A 27917-nucleotide genomic window follows, 5' to 3' on the forward strand; every position below is an offset into this window, starting at 1 on the left:
TTTCAGCTATTATTTCTTCGAATAGATTCCCTTCTCCTTCTGGGACGCATATAATATGGATGTTAGTGAGTTTGATGTTGTCCTAGAATTCCCTTAGACTGTCCTTGTTCTTTTGAATTCTTTTTTCTTTGATCTGTTCAGCTTGGGTGATTCCCTCTAGTCTTTTGTCCAGCTCGCTGACCCGTTCTTCTGTATCATCTACTCTGCTATTGAGTCCCTCTAGAGAATTTTTCATTTTCAGTGTTGTATGCTTCATTTCTGATTCATTCTTTTTGTTTGTTTGTTTTTGAGGAAGACTAGCCCTGAACTAACTGCTGCCAATCCTCTATTTGCTGAGGAAGGCTGGCCCTGAGCTAACCTCCATGCCCGTCTTCCTCTACTTTATGTGTGGGATGCCTACCACAGCATGGCTTGTCAAATGGTGCCATGTCTGCACCTGGGATCCGAACTGGTGAACCCTGGGCCGCCAAAGTGGAACATGCTCACTTAACTGCTGAGCCAGTGTGCCGGCCCCCATTCTTTTTTATATGTTCCAATTCTTTGTCAAAGTTCTCACTGAGTTCGTCCATTCTTCTCCCAAGATTAGTCAGAATCCTTATGACTCTTAGTTTGTACTCTTTGTCAGGTGTATTGTTTATCTCTGTTTCATTTAGCTCTTTTTCTGGGGTTTTGGCCTGTTCCCTTACTTGGAATATATTGCTTTTTCTCCTCGTTTTGCCTCTTTCTCTGTGCGTATATCTATGTTTTACATAGGTCAGCTACATCTCCTGATCTTGGAGAGATAGCTTTATGTAAGCTATGCCTTATGAGGCCCAGCAGTGTGCTTCCTTCTTGTCACCAGTTCCAAATGTTCCAGGATTGTCCCCTGTGTGGGCTATGTGTGTCTTTCTGTTGTGGAAGGGTTGCTCTTGCTGCAGGTGCCTGGGAAGGCTAGGCTGTCCCCCTGGCTGGGTGATTATTCTTTTTTCTTTTCTTTTTTTGGTGAGGAAGATTGGCCCTGAGCTAACATCTGTTGCCAATCTTCCTCTTTTTTTTTTCCCCAGAGCCCCAGTACATAGCTGTATATCCTAGTTGTAAGTCCTTCTAGTTCTTCTATGTGGGATGCCACCACAGCATGGCTTTATGAGCAGTGTGTAGATCCATGCCCAGGATCTGAGCCAGCAAACCCTGGGCCCCCAAAGTGGAGCACATGAACTTAATGACTTGACCACAGGGCTGGCCCCTGGCTGGCTGATTGTAATGTTCAGCTGCGTGTGGCTACTACAGACCCTTCAGTCACTTTATCGGGTGTGGGGAGCCCCAGCACCGTTGGCTGCAATGTCTCATAGAACATTCCTGTTACAGTTTTTCTGTTGAGTGAGTAGGCCCCCAGCATGGCTGATTGCTAGGTTCAGGGGATGACAATTGCTGTAGGCCTCTGGCCTCCAAGACTGTTTTCAGCTCTCTTAGGATTGTGGCTGAGTGGGGCTGGCCCCAGGCATGGGAGCGCCCAGTTGTTTCAGGCTTTGGAAGGTGAGGCTGATCCTATTTGTGGCTGTTTGAGAAGCACAAGTCTGCTGCAGCTGACAAGGCCCACTGTCCACAGGGCAACACACCTGTCAACACAGTCCTGCCCTGTTCACATAACCCAATCCACTGCACCAGACTCAGTTGACTGCAGAGGCCTCACATGGTCTGCCAACACCCCACACACTGCACCTGCTCCTTGTGCATGCCCTGCCCTGCAGAGGTGGGCCCAGTGGCCCAGCTGCAGAGGTTCCAGGCACCCCACCTATGCAGGGCCACAAGTAGCTCGAGGGCTTACTGTTCACTGGGGCCAGTCCCTGAGTCAGCCTGCCTGCCCTGGCTGAGCTGGATTAAATTGGTGTTCTGGTGGGTGGGCAGACCCCTGCACTAACAGGCCAGTGGAAGAACTCCAGTGGCATCTGCCAGCATCCGTGTCAGCATGCCTGTACTAAGTCACGATAATGGCTGCTGCCAATGACTCAGTCCCTAGGGTGATCTCATCTCTTACCAAGATGCACCCAGAGCCTATCAAGTGAGTCGCTTTTCACTGAAGGACTGTGCACCTTTCTTTCTGGTGATTTTAGGTGGCTTTCCGAAATGAGTAAATTTGTGTGTGGGCCATTTAAGAGCAAGCTTTTCTTTCTCTTATGTCCAATAGCTTTTCTGGGGGTATTCCTGTTTGCGGTTAATAGCCAGCAAAGCCAGATATTATGACACTCATCTCAGTTGTGCTGAGTCCAAAAGCTGCTTATTGTGCTAATGATCCCATGCTCAGATCCCCCATTCCTCCAGGGAAGGCTTTGTATCCTAAGATTGCTCTTGGCCAACCATGAAGCACCATGGCTCAAAGGTGGCTTTTTTCTCTCCAGAAAGGAATTTCTGCCTCTTCCACCTCAGTCAGCACTACCTCTTGTTATGGGGGTTCTTTTTATCCAGTTTTCAGTTCCCTCTCAGGGGAATTGTTCCAAATGTAGTTATAAATTTGTTGTGTCCATGGGATGAGGTGAGTTCAAAGTCTGACTATGCTGCCATCTTGACACCATTTTGCATCATTGAATTTAAATTGACAGTGTTCTCTAATTCTAGGAACTACAAATTAAAACCACCCTTTTTTAATTTTACAGTAGTATTGTAATACTTATTACTAAAAAAGTTATCTATACATTTTGAGAAAGATTTCTCATCCAGATATTTTATGTTTTTGTAATTTATAGATTTCATTGAACTTTTTAGGGAAAACAAGATGACCTCTTCATGGAGTTGCAGTGTCTTGGAACTCTGCCTGTGAGGGATCCAGTAGTCTAGCTACTTTAAACACACCTGTATCTGCATCTGAAGCCTCTTGACTCCAAATCCAGAACCTTCCAAAATATGCTGTTATCCTGTTTAAAAAAGTCATTTTTTACGTTACCAGAATTTAATGAGTAGAAATTTCTTCTCCAGAATCTCTCTTAAAGCCATATTTACAACTTTGTTGTGGACATGAAAACCTAAATGTATTCTTTCTTTGTCCCAAACTTTTCACACCCAAATCTGACCTTGTCTTTGTACAAAATCACTTTTATTTCTGACTTTCCAGTTTCTGCTAAGTTATTCTCCAAGTTACCAGCCTTGAAATCTCTGGTGTCATTGTTGATCTCTTCATTTTTCCCCCCCACGAATATTTTCAAATCCTGTTGATTCTTCTTTGAGGATGTCCCTTGAATATGTCCCTTCACTTCCATCCTCAGCTTCTGAGTACTACTTCTTGAGGACTGTCTACACTATTAAAAGACTTCAGATAGTGTTCCTGCTGCCGATGTCTTCATGATTGTGCTTATTTAATGTGCAATGAACTGGCTGGTGGTCCTAAAAAACCACTTCGATTATGTCACTCCATTCTTTTCAAGAAGGTTGGTAACTTCATTTTGCTTGTAAGGTTAAGCCCTGAATTGTTAGACTGCTATTCAATGCCTTTGATTGACTGCTTCTCTGACCATGTTCAATTACTATCCTCCCAACAACTTCTACCTCAACCAAACAGGTCTGCTCATTTTAACTTCAATGATTTGAACACATAGAATTTTCCTTTCTTTCTGCCTACCCAAGTCCTCTCTTTTTGACCTGATTAAAATGTCACCTCCTCTGTGAAGCCTTCTAAGATAATCCAGTTCATGGTGATTGCTCTATCTTTTGAACTTCTGTAATATATATTAGCTGTGTTATTCACTTAGAAATTTGTTATATGCTATTTTGTGACATTTATGTGTCACCATACTGACTCACATTTTAGACTGCTGTTTAAACTCATAGGTACTGTCTTGTTTCCCTTATTTTATTTAAAAGTCCCTGAAAGCAGAAGCATGTATTTTCTGTCATCTGAGTAGGTTTACTGTAAATCTAGTGAAGCTTATGCTTCAGGGCCCCCTATTTGAATGAATTCCTTCTAAGGTCCTGTGTCTAACTTTGGTTTTGTAATTTTGTGTTTCTCTTTTTTTCAGATAGGGTCCTCTCAAATTTTATAAGCTTTTGGCTGCCAAAACCCCAGATCCAACCCTGAATGAGAATGATAGCCAACAGTTAATATTCGTTATGTGCTTATGTTGAGGCAGTGCTTTGCTATAGTATTTCTGTTTAGCTATAGATAGAAAGAACTCCCCTCCTCTGCCCCACCCAAACCCAATATAATTAATTATATTAACTTCTCAATTTACAATGGGAAAGAATGTAGAAATCTAGCAGAAGCAAGTACACACAAAGCAAGAGAAAATACAAGATCCCTCTGAGCAGCTTCCTTTGGCCCCCAGAGTCCTGGCAGTGACACAATCTCAGCAGAGCTCAGTCATAAAGGCTCTGAGAAGCTGAATGATTTGTAATGCTATGGCTCTTTTATGGTTGGGATTTATGTTATCATTCAAGAAAATCTTACACTAGCAATATTGTGGCCTTCACCAGAAATATTTACGGATATCTGAATTCTCCTGGTTCTCAAGTCATGTTTGGCTTCAGAAGGTCATAGCCTCATCTGGCTGTGGGTGGGGGAATGGAGACACCTTAATGCACAGGATGCCCCAAGAAGAATCTCTTTCCCCAGCTTGACAGCATTCTGGCAAATGCTTTACAAGTGTTGTTCCATTTAATCCTTACAGCAATCCTGTGACATTGGTATGGTTACCATCACCGTTTTACAAATGACAAAGCAGAGGCTTAGAAAAGTTCATTTTTTTGCGTCAGATCACATAGTGTGTAAGCAGTGGAGCTGGTACTCAAAGCCAGGTTGTCTGATTTTAGAACTAGAATTTTAAAAATTCCTTAGTAGAGTGATTACAGTAGGCAGATTAGTTTGTATTATCTTTTTAAAAAATTCTGGGGCCAGCCCAGTGGCACAGCAATTAAGTGCGCACATTCCGCTTCTCAGCGGCCCGGGGTTCGCTGCTTCTGATCCCGGGTGCGGACATGGCACTGCTTGGCATGCCATGCTGTGGTAGGTGTCCCACATATAAAGTAGAGGAAGATGGGCATGGATGTTAGCCCAGGGCCAGCCTTCCTCAGCAAAAAGTGGAAGATTGGCAGCAGTTAGCTCAGGGCTAATCTTCCTCGGAAAAAAAAAAAAAAAGAAAGAAAGAAAAAAATTCTTTTGAGATCCTCTTTTTATTTATTTACATCCCTCAAGTCTGTTCATTGACATTAGTTTTGAAAAGTATACTGAGGGGAAAAAAATGGTTCCAATGAAAAAGTTTTGGAAAAGACCACAAACTTTATTTGTCCCTTGCAGAGTCACTATGAACGTTAACATATTAGTAACTCTCAAATCCTTCAGAAGGGAAATCTGTTTCACATTATTAACCCAACATATCACAAACGTATTTGTCCACAGTACTTTTTTTTACATAATAGTAATACTAATAACAACAATGGCAGCAGCCATTTATTGAGTTCTTACTATGTACCAGACACTAATGTAAAAACTTCATACATTAGTCCTAAGATGTAGATACCATTTTTATCTGTGTTTCACAGATTAGGAAACTGAGACATAATGCGGTTAAGAAATTTGCCCAAGGTCTCATAAATGGGGTGGGCACAATTTGAACTCAACTTCTATTCTAAGCTACCTCCCACATTTAGTACCTACTGTCTGTAGAAATTCTGTGGGATTAATTTTTCAAGAAAGTCACTTTGGGAAACACTTGGAACAGAATATTTTGTATGGACAACAAATAAATTGCTTTAAATTTTAATATTCATAATGTCCCAAGAATGTTACTTTGAATTTTCTAAAATAGTTTGTAGTAATATTGAACATAAAACTTTCATTTCAAAAATAAGGTACTAGATTTCCCTTCTTCAGAATGTGACTCTTTACGAATGTTCACTTTCTTGACTCTTTCTGGATTAAATTTCTCAATATGATGATTATTTTTTATTTGCAGTTGTTGAATCATTTTTTTTGGAAAAGCAAGACTAAACGGTACCTCGAGGTGGAAATCTGCCCCTAAGTTCTCTTTTAATGCATACTAAAGCTGCTCACTGCTTTAGGCTAGCTTTCCAGATAGTTTTTAAAAATCATTAACCTCTCAAATATTCTATTTGGTTTGCGAAATATGCATGAGTCTCTCCATATGTATTATTGTAGACGTCATTCAAAGTTATAAGGCTGACCCACTTCCTGATTTAAATTCATCATGATTGGTGCCTTTTCATGAAACTAGTCTCAGATCTCAAAACTGTAGAGAGCTTCTAGTGTAGTTATGATACTCAGTGTTTTTTTACAATATTTAAGACCCTAATTTAACTCCACTAAATAAGTTGTATGCGTGCATGCACACACACACATACACACATGCACTCCTTATGCTTTATAGACTTTGTCTTTGAGTTAACAAGCAAAATTTAGAAGAAAATTTACTAATGAGCTGAGTTCTGAGTTCCAAAGCCTTTGTTTTAAACTTTAAAATTTAAAGCGATCTATTTAGCTCTGTCCAGGGCATCATCTGTTTCTACACAAAATCCATTCAAGGGTGTAGACTCTTCTGACCCTCGCTGTACTGGACAAACAAATATTGGTATCTCTAGAGATGCTCAGTCAAGGAATGTGGTTTGGAGAGGCACTGCATGGCTATCGATTTAAAAAGAAACAATTCTTTAGATAGTCATTTTGGATAGTTAAATACAGTTAAGCATATTATCACATTGTTGTAGAAAATAAGTAGAATCAATCAGCATTAGATTATTTCAGTCTCAAGTTCCCAGTCAGACAATTTGCTTTCCATTACATTCCTCTCCCTTAGAGGAAAAAGGCTAAGTGGCAGAGGGAACCAGCACGCTGTTCTTGGCTTTGTCAATACTAACGTTGGTAAAATGCTTCATGGGTTTGCATGTATACACCTGAACTTTTGTGCATCTATCAGGCCATTCTGATTCTCATTTCTTTCATTGAAGAAAAGCGTGAGATGATAAAATCAGCCAACCAATGAGGCGTTTCAAAGCACTGCATTGTTGTTGCCAAGTCACGACGATGAAATTTAGGATCTGCTTATCGTAACATCAATTGTTTTAGATAGTAACAATAGTAACAATAAAGACTAACACTAATGTAATGCTTATGTTGGGTCAAATACTATTCTAAACACTTTTCACATTTCAAATCCTTTCATCACACCATAATCCGTTTTCCAGGTAGGAAACATACCTCTGTTGAATAACTTGACCAAGATCTCACAGCTGGTAAGTGGCAGAGCTAAACTGGAGTCCAGGCAATCTGGCTTCGGAGTCCATGCTCTTTAATCCTCATGCTATTGCCTCTGTGGTTAACTTAATAATCATTATATTAACTTGAGTTGCTAAGATAATTTCTTCAAAATGAATGTTATGTTTTTCTCACTTGTTTTAATTGTGTGGAAATTCACATCTCAAAGAGGAGAATAGTTTCAATGAGTAAAACCCAAATGTTTTGCAGTTTTAATCATATAAATGCATAAAACATTAAAAACAGAAAACAAAAAATAGTGCCCATATTTGAAAATCTTGAATATTCATAAGACTCGAAATATTTTGATTTATAGACTTATACTGTACCTCTAGATACTTTGTGATTAAGTAAAATCCAGTCTCCTGTATTCATCAGAATTCTTTTAATTATAAATGAAAGAAGTACAACTCAAGGAAATTTGAGCAAAAACAGAGAATTGTTGTCTCAGGTCCTTAAGTAGCTTAGACGTGGACTAGCTGGCCTGCCTCAAGCTTCCTCAATCCAAAGATTTAGAATGATGTCAACGGTTATTTCTCTCTTGCTCTTTTTTCTTCTCACACTCTCATGTTTTAGCTCCCATTCATCTCTACACCTCTTCCACATCTCTGTGTGTCTATCTTAATTTTTTCTTTTCTCCTACAGAGAGAGGCTTCCTTTATGTGGTAGTGGTGAGAGAGATGACTCAGGCGGTTGAAAATTTACACATATCCAAGCTTAGCCACCTTAGAGGAAACACATTTCTTCTTGCCACTTCAGTATATAAGGAGGCTATAATACTGTAATTGACAGCCCTGCCAGAATTACATGGTTGGAAGAGTGAGGAGCAGTTCTCCAAAGGGAGTGAGGGTTCTCAGAAAAAGGGAGAAGGAAAATCTGGCAGAGGGAAGGGACTGGCATCCATTATACCTCCTCGTCACTGGTACAGTCATTATATCATTCTCAAATATAAATCCTTGTGGGTTATTCAAGTTCTTCATGTTTTCTTTCTTCTTTTCCATCTGGAATCCTGCCTTTTGGCAAATTTTCTGGAGTACTGAATGGAAAAACAAATGTGTGAAAGCTATTTTGCCATACACCAGGAACTGCTAAAATACGGTGTTCTTGGGAGATAAGATTGAAATTATTAGCATTTTAATTTCTTCTGTTAAAAGCATTTGTCTCGTGTAGTCCTGAGATAAATAAGAAAATCAAGAGTTTGTCATTTTGGCTTTTTCAAGTTCTTATGTGTTAAGACTTCTCTGAGTATCTAATAGGTATACTTAATTAACCACATTTCTTGCCAATTTGAAGATTTTATTATTTAGGTTATATATAAAGGTAAGCATTTTACTGTAAGTAGTTATTGCCTATATAACATAATTTACCTTGTCTTTCTAAGGCAGGATTCTGGAAGGAAGTAAATTATCTTGGTATGTTAGAAGAAGTTCTTCTTCATTTTGTCTTAATAGAGCATCCGTCCATGTAGTTTCTAATTCTTGAAATAAATGTCTGTAATGAAGAAAATGAAATCATTTTTATGTAAAAATATGTCTTGATTACTGATTCATTTATTTAAAACACTTTTTTTTAAGTGCCTACTATGCTCCAGGCACTGTTTTTGGTGCAGGGGATACAGTAATGAAAAAAAAATAGGCCAAAGTTCTTTCCTCGTGGAAAAGTGTGATTGACTTATAAATGACATTTATTGAGGACTTAGTATATGCCAGGCTATGCTAAGCACATTACACATATTATCTTGCTCAGTCTTTACCTGGTAAGGAAGAAGTCTTATTTTGCCCATTTTATAGGTGAGGAAACTGAGGTATACTAATCCCTGGCAGAGCAGGGATTCAAACACAGATTCATCTGACCTGGAATCCATGCTCTTAAACAGCACTGTGTTGCTCCCAGTGCCCAGAGCATTGGCAGGTACAGAGTTGAGTCTCCAGAAATGATCGTTGAACAAATGTATTTCTGAGCCCCACTTATAACAATGGCATTGTGTTAGGCATAGAGACAGTGCAAAGATTAGTGTGATATAGTCCTTTCCTTTATTTACTTTAATTAAACTTATTAATGAATTGGAGGGAGTCATTAACTAAGATGTTTATAAAGTGACAGAATCTAGGGCAGATAGAAATATAAGTATGGCAAAAGCCAACAGACATCATGTTATAAATTAGAGTAGTAAATTACTCCATGATTGTAACCTGAATCAATCAAACAGTCTCCAACTGCTACTATGAATGATTAATGAAAGGAATTTTGAGTTCCAATCAAATTAATCTCAAAACCATGAGACATCATTTTATTTCTGTACTCTGAATCTAGAGCTTGCCCTCTAGATTTTTGAACTTATTTGTTTGAAATTTTGTGGTTGTTTTTTAAAAAGGGTAGACATATGTGAAACTTGGTATTCTATAAAAATGGTAATTAACGCAAAATTTTTTCTAGTTATTCAGATGTATTTCCTAGTAATCTATTCCTTGTTTATAAGTCATTTAGTTCTAAACGTTGCCTTTTCATCACTCCTTCCTCTTCTTTCCTTTTCCTACCTGGCATAGAATTGTAGAATATTAGGGCTGGAAGAAACTTTAAGGGCCATCTATTCCAAGCTTTTATTAGTTCAGAAATCTCTCCTTCCATCTTGTTGGTGGAACACATTATCCAACCTTTGTTTGAAAAGAAGATCTAGTGTTAGAAGTGCAATAGCTTCTAAAGAATGCCATTGTTAGAAAGTAATTTCCTCTATTGAATTGAAACTCACTTCTATGCACTTGCTAGGTGTTGTTCCTAGTTTTGCCTTTTAAATGAACAAAAACAAGTTTTATTTCTCATCTATGTGATAAGTTTGACCGAAACCTAATCACAGGGCCACATCTAACTTCAAGGGAGGCTGGGAAATGTCACCTCTAGCCAGACAGTCACAAGCCAGCTAAGCCCAATGGTGTCTGTCATTAAAAGGTAAGAAGAGGAGAATAGATACTGTTGGACAATCAGCAGTAAGCTGCATGTAGAAAACAGGAAATCAAGTAAACATAAGCATCATTTCTGTGTTCTTCTATCTGGTAGTCAGTCAGCTGCAGCCACAGAGGAGACACAGGAGAGGTTCAAGAAAGCAAAGCTTGTTATACTCATAGGTCCTAGAAACAGGAGGCACGCCGTGCCATGAAGGGCCACATGGGAAAGCACTAACGTGGGTCAGGAGGCATGGGGGCAGGAGGGAGGGGAGCCTAGGCCACTGTATTTATTGGAGCTTCTGAGAGAAAGGCAAGTCAGGGCAGGGTAAACAGTTTAGGATTGGCTAGTTTGAATAATTTTGATGGGCTCTAAGCTCTAAGGGTGGTCCCTAGTTTCCACCTGGCCCTGGGATGGTTAAGGCAGAGACTATTGCCTCCTGGGGTATATGGCCAGATGGAGGAGGAATGGCTCTGGATTGGTTAGTTTACATATCAAGGTTGTGCTCCCCACTGGGCCCTTTGCTATCTCTAAGAATTGGCTAGTCCAGGGTGGGGCAGTCTCTCCCCAGCCAGAAAGGTTTTTAAAGATGTCAAAACATAGTAATATACAGAAAATAAAAAATATAAATGATACACGTCACTGTAAGAAATTTAAAATTTTAGGTCAAACAGTGCTAAATTGTGTGTCATTATTTTTGTCAATTATTACAAATGAACTAAGCATGATAAATAATAAAATTTATAGAAATAAAATATTAAAATTCTGCAATTTAATTTGTTTATGTTACCAACTTTGAAAACTGCCAGTTTAATTTTAATAACATGACTATTGGGAATCTGAATTTTTAACAGACACTTCTAAGATGTTTATTCCTTGACATTTTTGATGAGGCAGTTTAGTTTCTGACCTTGAAAATATAACATTGGGAAAGTAAGTACTTAATGCAGACTTTGGTTAAAATGCACACATCTCTTGTGTGAAAGGTAGTAAATTGACTGTGGGTTGGGTAGATGCTGGTACATTGCCATCCTTGACTATTTTGTGAGCAGAATACTTTAGCGTATTATGTACAGTGTGTTGAACATTATTAACATGAATCCAAACAGCTGGTGTTGAAATTGATGTTCTTTTATCTGGCAATTAACTTCCCTTGTTAATAGAAATAGAGCTGAAAATTTAGATGACGTTTAGATTTATGGACAATGTTTAGCATATCTTTAATGGTAGATTTTTTAAAAGTTAAAGAAATTTATATAATCTACACAAGTGGAAAAAGAGAGACTTCTTCCTTTTAACTATGTAAATGCAAGAACTCTGTGACCCACTGTCACTCCTTAGCTTCAATCGGTTAAGTAGCCTGCAGTTTTCTGAGAATGAGCTACTGGAAAACCATGAATAAGAGTAGATAAAAATTAACATTGGATGGCATTTTAATTTGAAGATGCTTGAACTATTGGCCTAGTTTCAGCTTTATCCTCATGATTCTCTTTTTGTTTGCTCAGCGCAGACAGCACCTAGTGCTACTGCTCTCCAACAGTGGTGCATTTGTAGTGAGTGCTATACATCTGTACTCAATCAAATCAACCTTTGTTTTCAATGACCGTATTTGTAAATGCAGGTTTAAATGTTTTTTAGAAATTTGAATATCTATATACTTGATATTTAACCTTCATTTTTTCCTCCAAAGTTATGGGAAAAGGAAGCAAAATAAGGAAGTTCAAGGGCTTGAGTAGGGCTGATGTGCATGAGGCTATTTTTTGAAAGAATCTCTGGGTTAGATGGTTTATGGGTGGGTCATTACTATGGCTTGTTGTTTTACATGTGCTCCTGTACATTGGGTTTCATAACGATAACTGCTCTTCTAGGAATAGTTTCTACTCAGCTCCCTAATGGGAGCGCCAGAGACTAGTGTGTACTTAGTAGGAAAATCTTATATAAACTGAGGACACTTTCAACAATGAAGAAGCAGAAATTTTTTTAAAAAGTGAAATGTTTCAAAACAACTGAAAAGTACAGAAAATTATGACACCCACCACTTAGATTTAACATTCATCACCTAGACTTGACAGATGTTAAAAAATAAATCATTATAGACACACCCAATGCCCATCTCTTTTGCCTTTCCCTCCCACCTCTCCTTCCCTCTTTCCACCTTTTCCAGTTTTTTTGACTTTTGCTATTCTGTAATGTGTCTGTATCATTTCTGTAATATTTTCTTGCTTTTTCAATATGTGTGTATCCATAAAAACTGTTATATTTTGCAAATTTTGAAGATTTATGAAATGATGTACTCTTCATAACAAATTGGGAAGAGCCATTAATTAAGATGTTTTTGTAAATGACAGAATCTAGGGAAGATATGTATATAAATATGGCAAAAGTCAAATATTTCGCAGTCATGTATTTTGCAATGGTTCGCTTATTTTAATTGCTGCATTGTTATTCTAATACATAAAATTCATAAGTTCCTCAACTGGTGGACAATGAGGTTGTTTCCATAAACTTTTTAAAAACAATTTTATTGTTTTAAAAATGCACATGGTTTAAAAGTCAACTGAAGGGCTTATGATTAAACGTAGTACTCCTGTCCCATTATTCCTCAGTCCAGTCTTGTTCCCATGGGCAGCTGCTTTCAAGAGTTTTAGCTGTCTTTTCTGGTTTTCATATTTAAAGTACGAGGTCTGTGTTTTGCTGGTTCTTTTCAGTCATTAAGAAAAGAAGACACAATAGTATGATGTATCTTTTTTCTGCTAGAAATACTTTAAGACATAAAACTTTCTGTTGTCAAAACTATCTCAGTCAAAGAGTGTGTGCTAAGAAGGCCAAGATTAGAGATTTGATGTGTATATATGCACTGGCCTTTGTGTGATCCATGACTATAGATTAGAACTCCAACTTTTGTCACCTTTTCACATGTGTATTCTATTAGTTTCAAACTTTTCAGAAAGTAGAGAAGCAAGGGAAAAACCAGAAGCCTATTGTAAAGTTGCTGACAGTGGTAGAAATATAGGATTTAGGAGCTGAAATAATGACCTGTCCATAGAAAGTGTAACAAACTATTGAGGATTTCTTTTCTAATTCTAGAAACAAAATTCTCAGCAAGGGACCACCCGTAGGAACAGATGGTCTTGTCACTGGAATTTACGAAGGATTGCACACTGTATTAGGAAGGCTCGTTTTACTTTGTTTTGTCGCTTAAGTTTTGGGGGAAGGGAAAATAACAAAGAAGTGACTCAAGGTATATTGACTATTTTGTTTATGAAAAAGTCATGGAAGACTTTTTAAATTGGAAAACATTATTGATCTTACATTGTAAAATATTTCCAAGACTATTATTTCAAAGTGGTAGTGAGTAGAAAAATTAATAAAGCCTAGGGATTGGCAATAAGAAAGAAAGAAGGTAGGAAGATAATAACCTTTTTTTTTTCAGTAGTAAAAGAATAATTTATTGTCTGTCATTGTTTCCCTCTGGACCATGCCAGAAATAGCCCTATTTTTAAATAGTTTTATTTTATTGTAGTAAAAACAAAAAATATGAGATCTACCCTCTTAAATTTTTAAGTGTACTATACGTTATGGCTGACTATAGTACAATGTCGTACATCAGATCTCTAAAGCTTATTCATTTTGCTTAACTGAAACTTTATGGCTATTGATTAGTAACTCCCCATTTCCCAGCCCCCAACAACCACCATTCCACTCTGTGACTAGCTTATTATTTCAATAGTATAATGTCCTCAAGATTCATCCATAGTGTCACATATTGCAGAATTCTCTTAGTTTTTAAAGTCTGAACAGTATTCCATGTATGTATATACCACATTTTCTTTATCCGTTCATGGAGGATAATAATATTAAGAGAAATAGAAAGACATTCTAAAGATTGACTTATCTATTGAATCTTCTGTATTACTATTGTCCAATAGGAATTCCTGTGATGATGGAAAATGTTCTCTATGTGTTTTGTCCAAAATGGTAGCCACTAGACGCATGTGGCTTTTGAGCACTTGAAATATGGCTATAGGAACTGAGAAAGTGAATTTTAACTTTTATTTAATTTTAATTAATTTAAATTTAAATTACCAGGTATAGCTACTGGCTACCATATTGGACAGTGGGGTTCTAGGGAAAGTATCACATAGGTAGAGGTATGGCATGTTCTTCTTCTTTTTTTAAATGTAATTGTGCTTTTTAACCTTTAGTGTGTTTGAGAAGATATAGATATAACTAACATTCCAATTGTGAAAGTGGAAAGGAGAGCAAAGTTATAAAAGGAATGTAGTAAAGAACCAATGTATGCATTGTTTGAGAACTGCTTAACATAAAACATACTGCTGGTTTAATACCATTAAATTACATACATACGCATTATATGATAAAAATAAAAAATTTAACATATTGACGCTAAGCTACATAAAATAAAGATATTCTGCTAACTTAATACTCTTAAATAGTGTATGTATATACTTATGTTACAGATACATAAAATATATTATATTTGATAAGAAAGAATACATGTATTAAAGTCAACTCTAAAAGATATGGAGATCATAATATGAATGAAAAGTAAGGACTAATTTCAAATTATGGTGATCTTATGCACATTTACATTATCTGTCAATAAAGATGAATTCAGAGTAGTTAGGATAGAGAAAGGAACAGAGGGAATGACAGTGGGAAGACCAATTAAAAAAACTCGTGGGTCTCTTGGGAAACAGGATACTGCTTGATAAAAGTGTGAAGAGAAGGTAGAAGAAGGAACAAAACAATTCTTGAGTTCTATCCTTTTGAGTATTTTGTGTTAGGATGAATCAGAATTGACAGATACCTGCTTTAACTAGTGAGAATTTTATTTTTTTGTGCAGTGTTCCAATAATGAAAATGTATTAATTGACAATTAGTACTCTTATAAAGTAAGATGAAAAGGATAGAATTTTCCACAAGTTAGACAATGAACATTGGAGTCAAATGGATGTGGGTTCAAACTCCAGCTCTGTTTCTTACTTGCTGTGTGATTTTGGATGAGTGACCTAAACTTGCTGATACTCAGTTTCCTTATCTGTAAATTGGAGAGAATAAAAATATTCAGTTCAAATGTTTTTGGAGATGATGAAATGAGACAATAAATGTCAGGTGGTATACTAATATTTAATATGCAGAGTAAGCCCTGGAATGGTAGTTAGCATTAACTATTGATGAAAAAATTTATAAATTATAAGAAATAAAGTACTTCAAATTCCATGTGGCGCATTTCAAGTATGGTGATGAAAATATGAGTTAGAAAATGCTTATGAAAAGCAGATACTATTCAAATTCAAGTGAATGAAGGTATGGAAAATTCCCAAGGGAAAAGTGTGAAATTTATGAATTTGATGTAAGGAAGTTATCAAAGAAGATGTGGAAATTTTATTATAATTTGAAATCTTGGGAGGAAGGTGATTGAAGTGGAGAAGATGCTGCTTAAAAAATATGAAGATTTTTGGAGTGGGAATGAGGCCTGAGTTGATGGGAAGTAGAAATGGAGAAAGTGCTTGGTTATAGAATGCCCAGGATGCTCTTTGGCACTCTGGGAACAAGCAAAGACAGAATAATACATCAGATCACTGAGGTCCTACATACAAAGGGGATGAATTCCATAAAAGACTTATCTGAAGGCTTTTTCCACATCCCAGCCATGGAAGAAGACGTTTTTAAGAAGTGGCAAGAGATCAGAAATCAATAAGATACTTAAATATGCTTTATACCTCCTCTTTAAAAAACCTTCTCCTAATGCGTCTCCAGAGTGTCCCCTAAGTCTTTTCCTGTTTGATTTCTAATAGGAAACTCTACACTTGCAGCTCCTTTTTCTTAAATGTGTTTATTTCTTAAATTCTTATATTTTGGTTTTTATCTATTGAAGGTATCTTGGTCAACAGGTTTTATGGAATCTTTTCATTCTTTTTGATTTCTATGCAGCGTGTGACATTGATGATCATTCCTTCTTCTTGAGATTCTTTTCAGGATTCTCCTAGTTCTCCTGTGACGAGTCCTTTTTGATCTTGTTCTTTTCTCTTCTCCTGGGCCTTTAAATATGTCTTGTCTTTAGTTTTGCTCTCAGGTCTACTGTCTTTGCATTCTCCACTATGACCATCTGATCCTCTCCCATGCTTTCAGTCTTCATTTCTGTTCAGATTTCTCCACATCTATATCTGTGGGCCCAAGTTCTTTCCAGAGCTTTAGTCCTACATTCCTAATGTTTACTGGATATCTACACCTGAGTGTCCTGCCAGCAACTCAAACTTAACACTTCTGAAATTAACTTATCAATTCCCAGGTTTTGGTTGTGGCTTCCCTATATCTAAGCTTGCACCGTTATTTTCTACTTCAGGCAGGCATGAAACTTCTGCCATCATTTATTCTTCCATCTCTCTTGTCTAATCACTTACCATATCTTGTAACTTTTCAGAATTTTGCTATGAAGCAGTCTGTGAAGCAGAGTGAATGACCACTGCATGGAATTACTATTTATTGAAGCAATTAGCAAATAGTGATTAGAAGGTCTGTTAGAACTCTAGACATTCCTCAAGAGTAGGTCAGTCATGCAAGGGAATGAGTATTGGAAATAAAGCCTGGATGAACTATTAAAGTAGGAAGTGATGGAAGATGGAGAGAGGAAGGGGCTGTGGGTCCAGGCAATTTGGCATTCACATCACTCCCACCTCTTGACAGATGCACCGCATGAGCCATGTCTCTCAGAGACGGTTCTCCACTGTGTAGCTGTGTTAAAGTTCTGTGTATAGCAATGTCTCTATAATTGTTTTTGAGTATCCTAACAGACTTCCAGAGCTATTTAGATATGAATGGGACAATAGAAAAACCTTTAGTTAAAAATTGCAGATATGATTTCTTTAATTTGCTTTTCTTCTGCTATAAGATATTTGAAAAAAATAATAGAAAGGAAGTGACTTGAAGAGCAAAGTAGGCTTTGTGAGTGGCCAAGAATTGTGTATAGTGTAGTGTTGTGTTTTGTCACTTCCCTGCATTTTGTAACTAGAGGCTGCATTTTGTCAATTGCTTTCCTAAACCATGCTTCCTGGCATCTCAAGGTTAAGTTCTGGTCATTTATTTTTTGAACTCCCTCCCCTTCCCTAATGGATTGATAACAATATAGTAAGGCCCATTTATGCACTCTCTCTCTCTCTCTTTTTTTAAGTAAAGCAAATGGATTTTTGCATCTTGCCTTACTGACAAGTTTGCAAATTGCCAATCTTTGCTCTTTTCTATCCCTCCCAATTTTTCATGGTGGTAATTAAGGACTGTAAATTTCACTTTATCATTTGTGTTAGGAATAGTAGCATAAATCATAGTAATAGCACCGTTTATTTCAGTAATGCCAGCCTGCCTGCAAATCACTTGTAAATTGGTTCCATGGATGTACCTCTATCAAATTAATCAAAAAACCACCTGCATACATTTCCTGAGCTTATTTCAAAGGCTTAGAACAGTGAGGAAGAAAGACCATTGCTAACCTTTCCATTTTTATTTATTTGTAAGTTCTGAATTTCTCATGCATATGTTTTCATTTTGAACCCTGGCCAATATCTAACTGAGCTTTTTATGTAATGCCTTTTTTAAAAAAAACGTAGGTTGGGATTTGTGCCCCAAATAATATGCCTGCCACATGGTGCTACTATGGTCCATACACAGTAATAATAATGTTTGATTGGGCATAAAATTATGTACCTTTTAAGAGCTTGTGAGAAGTAATGCTTTTGTGCTGAAGAAAGATTTTTTCAAGTGAATATAATAGTTTTCAATATTGGAAAGTAAGCCGACAGTCACTTATGTTTGTCCCCTTCTACCCAGGAAGGTGATATCAATGTGTTGTTCTGAATATGGAGGAAAAAAGAGAATCTTTCTTTTAGTACTTTCCTTAAGTACCTGCTTGTGCTCCCTGGAGCAATAGCTAAGACAACTCTAATTCATGTGAGGCTAGGCCCAGTGCACTGTTTAGATCACATCTTAAGTCTGTTCTGGATATAGCATCTCCTTTAGGGGACTTCCTGTAGTGTGATACTCATGCCCAGCTTACCTCTTACTTATTGGTCAGGCCCTAAGAGGAGGAAGGGGAATTTAAATGTAGTAATGCCTTACTCTTAGTCTTACCCTGAGTCAAATGTTCTTAGGGGGAAAAATACAGTTTATTTATTTTAATTTTACATTTGGATATACAAAAGAGACAAATCAAGTTCTAGGACTCAGATAAAATATAATAATAAAACACAACATATAACTTTATATTTTTATGTACACTTTCTTCCTCTTTCTGTTTCTGGTATATAAACTTGGTTTTGACAAATCATTATCTGCATGTGGATTTGATATTTCAGTGGGTTTTATTCATCGCAGAGTCTTCAAGGTTAGCATAAGAAATCAGAAATAAGTATAGGGGCTTAACTTTCATAAACAGCTTTCTTTTCACCTAATTAAGAAGATCATGGCAAGTTTACTTTAAATTCTTAATAGTTATATCTAGTTTTGGTCTCTGTGTATTCTCCACTATAGTCTATCTGCTATTTAATAGTCTATATTGAAGACTTCACACTTGGGAAGTCGGAATAGTCTTTTAAGCAAATCTCCTCACTCTTCTTTCTCTTCCTCTCCCTGGATGAACTCGTAAGTAATTGGCAATAATTTACTTTGAAGAATTTCTGTTATTAGAAAAAGAAGAGATAAGAGCAACAGATTGCCTTGAATCTTGCTGTTCTCTAAAGAAATTAGCCTAAATATTTTATTTCTGTGTAGCAAAATCAGAGAGCCCCAGAGTAAGTTTGATACATTTTGAAATACTGTTAAATAATTGTTTCAGTAACCATTTTATAATTTAGTCCTAAGTGTATATGCAATAATTCTCATGGAGAATTTGGAAAGCAATGAATTAAAATGTCAGGATATTAAGTAGAGGTTTTAAAGAGTGACAATTCTGATTATTGTGGACTCTTCCATGTGTGGAAGAGGCTGATCTTGAAAACATCTGAAAGGACACCCACAGAATAAATAAAAACTGGTTTACATATAGAGCCATATATGAATAAATATATTTGTAAGTATATGTGTAAATATATATAAGATTAAAGCATGTTTTCATTGTCTAGTGTTTCAGTAATCCATTTTACCACATTAGTGTGGGAGAGAATAAATTAAAATTACTTTAGCCACAGGGAATTTTTTTAGCCTGTTGGGTTTACTCTATTCATGAGACTTTAAAATATTTTAATGTTACTTCTTAAACAAAGATAAAGGCAATAAAATTAAATGCTGAAAGCCATCACATTTCATTTAACAATAAACCTGTGATGAACTGATAATCAAGTTCTCAAAGACGGTGGAATAAATGATCTTTCTTTCTACTCCTTTCACCTCTATTCTCTTCTAAAATAAATCATTTCCAGACTGTCAAGTAGCATGAGAAATTTCTAGCTAAAGACCTTTCTTTCTCAAAGGCCTTGAAAAGAGGGGCTTAGAGTGAAAAGTGCCATAACTACAATAGTAAGTGCATTCTACCAAGAATAAATAAAAATTGCAAAGCCTGACAGTGAAGAATACAGAGAGGAATTCAAGTGACTAAACCTCAAATAAAGGATTATGCTTGTTTGGAGGAATCTATTCCAGTAAGAAATCGATCTAGGAGCCTCTGCATACAGAAGCAGCTGGGCAGTTTTTTGAGCTATGGGAAAACTGCAGCTGAGACTAGTAATCCTAACTGGGCAGTGATCTGCCAACAGGTCTTTAGGTCCCCGAGATGGACATCTGCCACAGCCTTTTTCTCTACAGTTTAGGCCCTGAATCTATTTATTCAGAGAGCAGCTGTCTTAAATCAGTGACACTCACATTGTCATTAAAATAAATTTGGTACTATATTTTTTACAGCTCTATTAACTTTACCATTTCATTTTCTACTGTGTAAAAGGGGAAAAATGAAAATTGAGAACTGTGAGTATATTGTTTGTTAAGTGGATGCCAACCGGATTAAAATCCCATCAACGGTAGTGAAGGTAACAGAAACAAAGTGGCAGATTTAATACTGCTGTCTATTTAAGTGTCAAACTGAATTAAGTGTTTTGCTGAATTCTTAAAATGGTTAGGCTCCAAAGTACTGTAGTGTCTAGCAAAATCAACACTGAAAATTGGAGCACAGTTTTGTCTTACTATGTGGAAAAAGATATGTGCCCTTGAGTATCAAGCAAATTACTACTGAAAGTGGTATGTTAAAAAAGCGTTTGATTATTGAAAACAAAGTTAGTTATTTAAATATACTTATTAGGCAGAAAGGAATTCATTCTTTCACTCCTTCATTTATAAAACTTTCACTGAGTTCCTTTTATGGGCCTGGCTCTGTGTTAGGGGCAGAGCATACAAAGTCAAATAAAATGTGGTCTCTGCTCTCTTGGAGCTTTCATTCCAATAAAATGTATTCACTTTTGCAAAATGTTTTGTTAATTTAGTTAATATTGATTTGATTTTTACAAACAAGTTTTCTCCAAATTTTTTAGTATATGTTTTCTTTATATCTACTTTAAATATCTCTTCTTCTATTTTGGAATACAAAAACAAAAAAAACCCCAAAACAACAGACAACATGAAGCCGCACTTCTACACCAGGAGTCTACAAAATGGGGAGACCTCCTTAGCTCTGAAAGGAAGAAAAAATAGTTTCCTTCTGTGTTAATGAGTGTACTTTTTCTCCTAGGGTGGTTTCTTTGGGTTAGAATTTGGTTGGTATACTTGTGCCACCTACAAAATCTGCCACAATGTTACTAAGCTAGTAGATTTCACATTTTTAGCTGTAGGTATACAGTTCTATAGGAATAAATTATTATACAGGTTTAAATAAGAAGAGCTTCATCTCTAAACAAGAGACATTACAATCCTTCCCAAATTATAAATATTATGGTTTGAGGAAGGAAAATAGACAGGCTGTTAAAATGCATAAAATGTCATCAATGTCAACTTTCAACTTTTCTGGCTCAGGTTTATCTGTGTTTAATATTATAAGTTCTGCTCTGGTAGAACACTTTTGATGTTATAATAGGGTTTTATAAATATAGGCATTCATAAGCTGATTCATTTATTCTGCAAATATTTTGTGAGTACTTACCAGGTGTATGGTATTGTTCTTGAGGCTGGAGTTCTATGCATGAATAAGATAGTCAAAGCTCCTACCTTCAAGTAAGCTCAGGGAAAATCCCAGGGAAAATCCAGATTAGCAGAGTGCAGGTGAGGAAAACCCTAATGATTCTGTCCCACAAGATCAGCTATTTGTCTTCGGGAAATGAAACATTGTGGTATAGGACTCAATAACTCATAATTTACTCTTTTTTTTGTGTGTGTGAGGAAGATTGGCTCTGACCTAACATCTGTTTCCAAACCTCCTCTTTTTGCATGAGGAAGATTGGCCCTGAGCTAACATCTGTGCCAGACTTCTTCTATTTTGTATATGGGTCACCACCACAGCATGGCTTGATGAGTGGTGTAGGTCCGCATCCGGGATCCAAACCTGCAGCCTCTGAAGGGAGCACACCAAACTTAACCACTACACTACTGGGCCAGCCCCCATAATTTACTCTTTTAACTGATACTTCATGTGCACCTACTATGTGGAAGGCACTGTTCTAGGTGTTGGATTTTCCCTTAATGTTCAGATTCAGGAGATCTTGAATGGATCCCAGGAATTTGTATTTTTGTAAGTACTTTGGGTGAGTTTAAAATCAGATAAATTTTCTGAAATGACGACTTTAATCACTTCCTTTTAAATATAAATGATCTTAGCTGGGTTTGTAAAAAGAACTATGTAGCAGAAAATTCACAGTGGGAAGCAACAGCAAGCACAGTATGCTGATGCCTTCTATTATGTGTTGCTGATTGATAGAAGACAATTCTGATTTTAATCAGGCAAATTGATTGCCAAGATGGTGTTTCAGGGGGAACATTGAGGAGCTTCACTTATTTTCTTCCAAAGTGAAAATCCAACCTACTTAAAAAGAAACTGTGCAGGAATGCCTCATTTAGAGACAAAGCTTTTCTCAAAAAAGCAACTCTGGTTCTACTAGAATGCTTAAATAAGCACTTTGAAATTATAGAATTATTCACCATAAGTCTTGAAGAGATTGACCTGGAATATTTTGGGAGGCTGGATTTTAATGTAGCTCCTGAACCATGGTTAATTTTTTCCAATTAAAAAAATTAAACCACATGCAATTTAGTAGGAGAAACTGGAGGGGGGTTTGAGAGGGTAGGCAGGAGGCTGAAGATGCTGCAGTTTGGGAAAACAAAAGAGCTCTCCTTTGTGATAATGGATAACTGGCGCGTTGGTCCCATCCTGCTGCTGCTTTATGGACTCTTTTGCATCACCACTTAGAGCAAAATTTAAAGAATTTAGTAGCAGAATATCCAAATGTTGGGAGGTTGTGTAAGGGATTGGGGGCAAAGAGCACAGAAATAACTACCTCAATCTATGACTAGTACATTTACAGTTTTTCCTAGGATCTTGCCTGCTGCCCTGCTGCCTAATATAATAGGAAAGTCACTTGACAGAGTCACTTTGGGAAGCAAGAAGAATGATACTGCGAAAAATTAAGGGTATTAAATCAACCACAGTTATGGAGTTTCCTGTGAATAGATACTTCAGTGATACTCATTTATCCATTCATTACTTGGCCTGTTGCTCATTAGTTATTCAACAAATGTTAAGTATGCTAGACAATGGAGACATGCTGCTGTACAAGGTAGGCATCATCTGTGACCCCTTAGAATTGTATTCTTCTGAAGCAGAAGGGAATAGCAGATGACAAATAAAAAGGTTATTCAGCTGGATAATGATTTACTGCTATAGTGCGAGTTCTGAACCTTAATCAATTTTTCTGCAGTGCTTTCAGCAAATCTAAAATTTACATCCTGTTCTTCTCTTGGTAAATGGGTAGAGGGATTTAAGATGTTTGCCTTAGGTGTCTGCTGCTACTCAAGAGTCTCTTCTACAACTGTAGCTAGAATATAAGCTCCATGAGGGCAGGGACTTTGTTTTGTTGACCATAGATGCCCAACTTGAAAGTGTCTGCCGCATGACAAGCACTTAATAAATACTAGTTGAATGACAGTCCAGAGCTTGATAAAGTCGGGAATTAATTTAAGTTTCTTGATACAGAAGCAAATAGAACGAAGAGAGGAATAATGATGTTCCATTTACATCCTAACACTTGTTGGAGCTTGATAGGCTTAGATCTTTAAAAATATACCTTTTTGTGAAAACTGTTTTTGGAAAATTGACAACTGAACAATTAATGCTTGGTTCTTATGAAACGCTTATCATCTTAAAATGAAACAAGAAATTCTAGCTATAATGGAGAACTTGAGAATTCCTGTTTTGGAAGGAGGTTAAGCAAATAAACTCAGGTTTGTCTTGGCAGCAGATTAGTGTGTAGGATTCCAGCTATTTGATGATGGACCATTTATTAAAAAAAAAAAAAAAGACATTCTAAAAGGGAAATAACTATTGACAGCTCAATGGAGTTGCTTCAGAGCTTCCCTGGATGAAATTCCTCACATACTTCCTTCTCTAGGTGCAGAATAGACTGTTAGGGAAAATGGCTATGATGAGCAGATTGTGTTTATCAGAGACTGTAGATTTTGGTTTATGGGTCTCTTTGTAGAAGTTGTTAATTGTCCTGTGGACAATGTTGTTACAGCAGTTCCCTGAACAGTTTTTTTAAATTGTCTTGATCCCTGAGGGAGAAAGTTGGAAGAGCAGAGAAGGTAATTTGGCTCTCGATCACCACCATTTTCCAAAAGGGTAATTCTTAGAATAGGGTTGTCAGTGATTTTGGCTGACTTCAGTTAATATTAGATTCTTCATTAGAGTTGACAGGATCTGCTTTGGGCGCAGGGGAGGAAATTCTATGGAGATACAATCTGAATAAAAAAGGAATCCAATATTCTCTGTTTGGGACATGGATGGTTTCCAAAACCTCTCTCTTTTATGCCTTATTCCTATTAAAAGATTACATTAATAAGCATTAATAAGGAGATGAACAGTTTAAGAAGATAGAAATTGATATCACCCAAAAAGAATTTGCTAAAAAATCAAGATTGATAAAATAGTGAAATAATTGTTGATGGATGAATGAATAAGACCAGTATAATAAATATTATTAGCTTCTGAAATCATGAGGAAGAATAAAATGATTAACTCAAGTAGGTAGGGGCATGTAAGGTCCATTAGAGATTGTCTCTGTGATTCAGGTCAAGTTCCTTGGGCTAAGGTGGCTGCTTAACAGGTCTCCAGGGTCTGAGTTTGCCTGCCAGGGATCAGCATAGATATTAACAGTGAATAAAGTGAGGACTAATGAGCAAACAAGGCAGTTTCAGTTGCTTTTCCTCAGAGCTCCAAGCATGAGGAAACAATGCCTAGGTCAGCAGTATCATTATGCCTTTTAAAAATTAGTCATTTGCACAAATTGAATCTGACATTTTATATGTTTTATAGCAGACCATAAATACTTTTAACTTTTTATAAATTATACAACTATGAATGAGGTGAATACTCAGTGGCATTACTAATGGATCTTCAACTTAGGAACCATGACTGACAAGCTAGCGTTACAAAGCAATTGTATAATTTTTGTTTAATTTGAATTTTGATTCTATTTGTTTAATGCATTAAATCTCCCAATTGAAAATTATGCTGCCTTGATTATTTTCCCCTAACTACGTAAGAAAGACCTGAGTTTACAATTTAAAGTCAAAATTACCTGGAACCAGTGGAATGGGATTGCATTTCTTCCTTGGGAATATTTTCCACCTAGTAGTGATAAAATTGAATTCATATGCAATTCATGGATTGGGGATTCAAAGAATTTATGAAGCCCTTTATTCAATGCCATATGAAGAGATTAAGGACAGACAAGGGCCTAATTTGTGAGTGTGCAACAATAATTTGATTGAATATTTACTTTTGGCTTTTAGCTACAGTGGGTTGTGAGAGGGAGATAAGAGCTTAACAACAACTCCTTAAGTTTTTTAATATCCAAGAAAAATCTTCATTGTATTTCTAGTAATAGGAATAAGTAGCTCTGTTCATAAATAAGTGAGATTTTTATCAAATTTATTCTAAAACATTTTTTGCCTTATACTATATGAGCTAATTAGAACTGAAAATGCCAAGGGACAATTGTAAATTATTTAAGATTTTTAAAAGGTAGAATTAAATGTAGCAAGTAATCTTTCTGGTATATTTATGTTATTTTATTAACCCTCCATAACTCCAGTCAAAAATCCAAATATAATTTACCTTTTGCAAGTATCCTTATGTATTATGTTTTGTGAATATTTGAGATTTTTGGTTTGATAACTGCTCATTTCAGATACTACACATTTTTTGAGGAGATACTTTAAGCATTCATCATTTCTTTCCACAGTGCCTAATATTAAAAAAATACATATACATATAAAATTATAAATATATAAGTATATATACTATACATGCATATAGTTTTTTGTATTATTTATGTATAGCACAAGTGAATTATTTTCAGCATATTTGTTTGAGCTAGTTTTTATACTTGAACAACTCTATCATTTGAATCAACTCCCAGCTAATTGCAAGTAAAACTACAGAAGACTCAATTTGAATCAACTTCCTTCAGGCTGTACTAGACACTGTACAGGACTGCATGATTTCTACTTGCTTTTATGAATATAGTAGTAACATTGCCACTGGTGGTGAAAGCTTGCATACTTTGATAATCTATAGGTAAAGCTCATCTTACAAGAGTATTGTATGAAAGAAAGTATCAAATTTGTATACAGTATTTCTGTGTGAATTGAGTTAATGTGCTTTGTAGTAACCAGGGACTCACAGAAACTATCAATAGAACATGAGAAGATACCTTTATTATTACATGGTGAACCTTAGATTTGGACCATCTTGACATGTCTTAAAATGTGAATTCAACAAACTGCTCACATAAAACTTTTTAGGGGTGATTTGAATTAAGGAATATATATAAGGGAGAAATTACAATAGACACTACAGAAATACAAAGGATTATGAGAGAATACCACAAAAAACTATATGCCAACAAATTGAATAATCTAGAAGAAATGGACAAATTCTTAGAATCATACAACTTTCTAAAACTGAATCAAGAAGAAAGAGAATATGAATAGTTTGATCACTAGTAAGGAGATTGAAACAGTAATCAAAAACATCCCCCAAAACAAATTCCAGTGCCAGATGACTTCCCTGGTGAATTTTACCCAACATTCAAAGATTTAATACCATCTTTCTCAAACTTTTCTAAAATTTGAAGAGGAAGAGATACTTCCTAACTCATTATATGAGACTAACATTACCCTGATACCAAAACCAGACAAAGACAATACAAAAAAAGAAAATTACAGGCCAATATCACTGATGAGCATAGATGCAAAAATCTTCAATAGAATATTAGCAAATCAAATACACCAATACATTAAAAGGATCAAAAACCATAATCAATTGGGATTTATTTTATCCCAGGGATGCAAGGATGATTCAACATCTGCAAATAAATCAAAGTGATATAACACATTAATGAAATGAAGAATAAAAATCACCTGATCATCTCAATAGATACGGAGAAAGCATTCAACAAAATACAGCATTCATTTATGATAAAAACTATGAATAAAATGGGTATAGAAGGAAAGTACTTCAACATAATAGAGGCTGTATATTACAGACTCACAGCTAACATCATACTCAATGGTGAGAAACTGAAAGCTCTCCCTCTAAGAACAGGAATAAGACAAGGATGCCCACTTTCATGACTCTTATTTAACATAGTATTGGAAGTCCTAGCCAGAGCAATTAGGCAAGAAAAAAACGTTAAGGGATCCCAATTGGAAAAGAAGTAAAGCTGTCAATATTTGCAGATGATATAATTTTATATATGGAAAACCCTAAAGAATCCACCAAAAAATTATTAGAAATAATAAAAAAATACAATAAAGTTACAGGGTACAAAATCAATTTACAAAAGTCAGTTGCATTTCCATGCATTAACAATGAACTAGCAGAAAGAGAAATCAAGAATACAGTCCCATTTATAATCACAATAAAAAGAATAAAAGCCTAGGAATAAATTTAACCAAAGAGGTGAAAGACTTGCACCCTGAAAACTATAAAATATTGTTGAGAGAAATCAAAGATATGAAGAAATAGAAAGATATTCCATGCTTATGGATTGGAAAATTAATGTAGTTAAAATGTCCGTACTTCCTAAAGCAACCTGCAGATTCAATGCAATCCCTATTAAAGTCCCAAAGACATTTTTCATGAAAATAGAACAAAGACTCCTAAAATTTATGTGGAACAACAAAAAACCCTGAATAGCCAAACCAATCCTGAGAAAGAACAACAAAAATTAGAGTATCAAGAAAAAGAACTGCTGATGTCAGCAACATGGCAGAGTGAGTGTTTCCTTTATCTCTCACCCTTCAAACTACAACTAAATGGACTTTCATTGATGAACAGAGGATACCCACACAGCACAACAGGTCACCCGAGGACCCAAGCAGCTATGTATCTGAATGTTCATAGACTGCCCTCAGAGAGGTGTTGGAGACAGGTAAGCACTCTCCTTCCCCCCAGCAGCCCTGTGCACATGCATGACCACTCTCCTGGCTGGCATGAGTGCCCATAGTACTGTTGCAGCCCTGAGGGTGG

The 27917-nt window shown here is 36.2% G+C and overlaps 1 protein-coding gene across 1 annotated transcript in view; it reads left to right on the forward strand.

Moving 5' to 3' along the window:
• The window catches only part of C3H4orf33 (chromosome 3 C4orf33 homolog), a 64447-nt gene extending 57254 nt beyond the window's left edge, over positions 1 to 7193 (forward strand). Inside the window, exon 10 of the transcript XR_006887831.1 lies at positions 7165 to 7193. The gene's annotated coding sequence lies outside the window, so the exon portion shown is untranslated. The remainder of the gene's footprint in view (positions 1 to 7164) is intronic.
• The last annotated feature ends 20724 nt before the right edge of the window (positions 7194 to 27917 follow it).

Source organism: Equus quagga, chromosome 3 (assembly GCF_021613505.1).
Source record: "Equus quagga isolate Etosha38 chromosome 3, UCLA_HA_Equagga_1.0, whole genome shotgun sequence".
NCBI classification, from domain to species: Eukaryota; Metazoa; Chordata; class Mammalia; order Perissodactyla; family Equidae; genus Equus; species Equus quagga.